Source organism: Symphalangus syndactylus, chromosome 4 (genome assembly GCF_028878055.3).
Source record: "Symphalangus syndactylus isolate Jambi chromosome 4, NHGRI_mSymSyn1-v2.1_pri, whole genome shotgun sequence".
In the NCBI taxonomy this organism is placed as follows: domain Eukaryota; kingdom Metazoa; phylum Chordata; class Mammalia; order Primates; family Hylobatidae; genus Symphalangus; species Symphalangus syndactylus.
Window position 1 is genome coordinate 49,725,292 of NC_072426.2, and position 4,194 is coordinate 49,729,485.

The window sequence follows — 4,194 nt, forward strand, 5'->3', positions numbered from 1 at the left end:
GGGAGACAGGGAGGATTAGTAAAGGGTACAAAGAGATTCAACTTTTATCTGTGGCCTTTTAAAAACAGATCTCATAAATATATGGCAAAATGTCAATTTATTAAAGCAAGATTAATAAATCAGGAAAGCAAAATTAATAAATTTGTTGTACTACTTTCAGGATGTTTGAAATTTTATTTAAAATAAGAGGGAAAAGAGAGGGTAACGTTTGGAAAACGAACAAATCTGGTGTACATGATATAACGTAAGCACCTCCTGACAATTGGCAATATGAATGGAGCAAAATGAGACAGCTGTTTGGAAGCAGAATCTGATATACAGCACAAATTATCTGGGCTTTTTCTTGAGTTTTGCCTCATTAGAATCATCGCTAGCTCCAATTATAATGACTAAATCTCCACACAAAATTACATGGGCTCTGCAATTAAAACAGAAGCATAGATGCCAATGGTGGGGCCATTCCTCAAAAAACAAACCTTTCTGAGTGGTTGGGTGCTCAGAAAAGAGAGGGGGGCTGCTGGATGAAGTGGAGCACAGTGTACACAGCCATCTCATATGCTTCCTGTATGCTTTTCTCTCTTTGCTCATTTCCTCTAAAATTCAATTTCCCAGGCTTGCCTTGAAAACGGAAAAACTCGTGTGTCATTCTTCATGACAATTTGGCTCCAGCTACACTTTCAGACATTTCAGTGGATAGGAGGTAAATGGGCAGGCAAGAAGAGCATGCTGTTAACAGTTCCTTGCACTTGCTTGCCTCCTCCCAGAAGCTGTCACACACAGCTCTCATGGTAAAGTTTGACACGTCACAGGTGCTGGAAATGGATCTGCTCAATGACACACACCGCATGCACTGGGGCCAACAGCGTCTGTGTGTGCATTTGATGGCAAATGCTTATATTCACTTTTGCATAAAGAGAGACAGAAAGAAATCTTTGAGATAATTCTCATTGTCAGCAGTTTTAGAGACAAGAGCTATCCCATTACATCTGCTTCTGTTCTAATTTGAGGCAATCTTGTAGATAATTTCATCTGATGGGAGAGGAATGTTTTTAAATATAGATATGTAATTTCAGAATATTTAAAACAAAATGAAACCCAAGTTGCTACGGTATTACATATATGCATACATAAACACATATTGATCACTTTGCACTTAGAAACGTATTTTCTTCAATGTTGAAACTGCATCTTGACCTAGTTATTGGACATTATATATAAAACACTCCTCATGACAGAGGTTGTCATGCTAAATTTTACTCAGATTAGGGCCTGCTATTAAAATGTGTGGTGATAATGTGTTAATTGTAAAAACAGGGCCATTTGGAGTTAGGGTAGAGATATTCTCTATCAAACTATCATTTCATTGAACAATTATTTTCACAGTAAGTGCTTCATGTGTCCATTTGGTATTACTGCTTATGAAAGACTAACATATGTAATGACAGATTGAGAGAAATGCAGATACCCAGTGATAATGAAGTATGTGAAGGATACAATTATGGTTGTAACCTAATTTGAGTTTATAATTTTATTGTCCAAGGTACTTTGATCCAATCTGGCAAAAACTAACCAGTGTTAAAGAATTCCTTAAAAAGGAAACATTACCTTACAAATGTAATGGCAGATATCAAGTAGGGGATCCTTCCCTCTGAGATCTAAATGAAATTGACTTGAACACCATTCAAGGGGTTGGGACGCCTCATATTCCCCCAGATTCTTTGCCAGGATTCTGGAGGACTAGGGTCAGGTTGATAGTGTATACGTTGTTAATGGGGACTCAGCTCCCATGTCCTCATATATCTCTCAATTTTTAATAGAACAACTTCGACTCCTTCTATACACTTCACTGTCTCCTTTCCAATAAAGAAGTAGTATGGATTAGTTTGGTGCAAATGTAATTGCGGTTTTTGCATGGTTGAAATTTCTCATTTGATATTATAATACATTCTTAAATGTCATTATGTTACACATTATTTTAATGCACATTCCTCATTTTTTTTTTTTTTGCTAATGACATTTCTGTTTATTTTAGTCTATGGAAATAATGTTAGACAAAAAGAAAATTCAAATGATAGTCTTATTTGAGTTCAACATGGGTCATAAAGCAGTGGAGACAACTCGCAACATCAACAACACATTTGGCCCGGGAACTGCTAATGAACATACAGTGTAGTGGTGGTTCAGGAAGTTTTACAAAGGAGACGAGAGCCCTGAAAGTGAGAAGCATAGTGGCTGGCCATCAGAAGTTGACAACAACCAATTAAGAGAAATCATTGAAGCTGATCCTCTTACACCTACACAGGAAGTTGCCAAAGATCTCAACGTTGACCATTCTATGGTCATTTGGCATTTGAAGCTAACTGGAAAAGTGAAAAAGTGCAATAAGCAGGTGCCTCATGAGCTGAGCAAAAATAAAAATAATCATCATCATTTTGAAGGGTCATCTTCTCTTATTCTACACAACAACAACAAACCATTTCTCAATCAGATTCTGATATGCAACAAAAAGTGGATTTTATATGACAACCAGCTCAGTGGTTGGACTGAGAAGAAGGTCCAAACCACTTCCCAGAGACAAAATTGCACCAAAAAAAAAAAAAAAAAAAAAAAAAAAAGGCCATGGTCACTGTTTTGTGGTCTGCTGCTCATCTGATCCACTACAGCTTTCTGAACACTGGCGAAACCATTATATCTGAGAAGTATGCTCAGCAAATCAATGAGATGCACCCAAAGCTGCAATGCCTGCAGCCAGCATTGGTCAATGGAAAGGGCCCAATTCTTCTTGACAACACACAGTTATATGTCACACAACCAACACATCAAAAGCTGAACGAATTGGGCTACGAAGGTTTGCCTCATCCACCATATTCACATGACCTCTCGCCAACCAACTAGCACTTCTTCAAGCATCTTGACAACTTTTTGTGGGGAAAATACTTCCATAACCAGCAGGATGCAGAAAATGCTTTCCGTGAGTTCATCAAATCCTGAATCATGGATTTTTACACTACAGGAATGAACAAACTTATTTCTCATTGGAAAAATGTGTTGATTGTAATGGGTCCTATTTTGATTAATAAAGGTGTGTTTGAGCCTAGTTATAATGACTTAAAATTCACATCCAAAACCACAATTACTTTTGTACCAGCCTGATATTTTATACACACACACACACACACACACACACACACATATATATATATAAAGGGATCCGGGAGTCTCAGTGGTGGGGACAGGTTCTCCTTCCCAAGGGACCTCTCTAGAACACTCATGTTGCCTGCTCCTCCGTGCTGTAGGCTTACCAGGTATGGCTTTACCCCATAGGGAAGCTGGCTCTAAAATCTACAATTCTGGGCTGTTAAATTTAATCCAAGGGGGAAAATATTAGAAACACTGATTATTGGCACAGACCTGGCAAACTTCTCTCCAATTTAGCTTCATCAGTCACAAAGCAGATGGATTGTCCTTCACCTCTCTGACTTCAGTGCCTACTTTTTGCTGGTTCAGAAGTTGGAGAGGAAGATACAGGTTTTATCTATTTCTCATCATTAGTCCTTTGGCCAGGAAATTTTAAGAAATACAAAAACATTTGGAGGCCATAGTAATACGCTGGGAGGTTGAACTTTCAGGTGAGACCAAGATAGACTGTTTTGGTGCTTTAATGACAGTGAGTCTTTGATGTCTTTGAGCTATCTGGCTCATAGCCACTTACTTGTGACTAGCACAGTCAAGAGGCTGATCCATAATGGGACTGCCTGAGGAAGGGAGCCTTAGCCTCCTCCCCTACTAGCAACTTGGGTAGGGCAGATGCAGCCAGGCAGGCATTCCATTACATAGAAAGCCTTATTTGGCTGTGCTGGTGCCTCATCGCCTTCCAATCCTCCACACATACACTTCCTGCATCTTTTTCTGTACCTTGGCCAAAACAAATTTATTCCTGTCTTAGGATCTTTGCACTTGCTGTTCCCTTTACCTGAATTGTGTCCCTGGAGATATTTGAATGCCTAGCCTATTGTCTTCATTTAATTATCTCCTCAAAGCTACATTTCCAGAATGGTTGCTTTTTGGTTTTTTTGTTATCTTTTGCGAAAATAGCACAGGCTTCTCAGTTTTCCTTCATCCTTTTCTGTTTTTTCTTTATAACGTATATTAATCTCAGATATTCTATTATATATGCCTGTAAGTTTAAAATAT

General features: G+C 38.5%; 1 pseudogene; it reads left to right on the plus strand.

Moving 5' to 3' along the window:
- The first annotated feature begins 704 nt into the window (after positions 1-704).
- LOC129480071 (histone-lysine N-methyltransferase SETMAR-like) lies at positions 705-3,077 on the plus strand (annotated as a pseudogene).
- Positions 3,078-4,194: the final 1,117 nt, after the last annotated feature.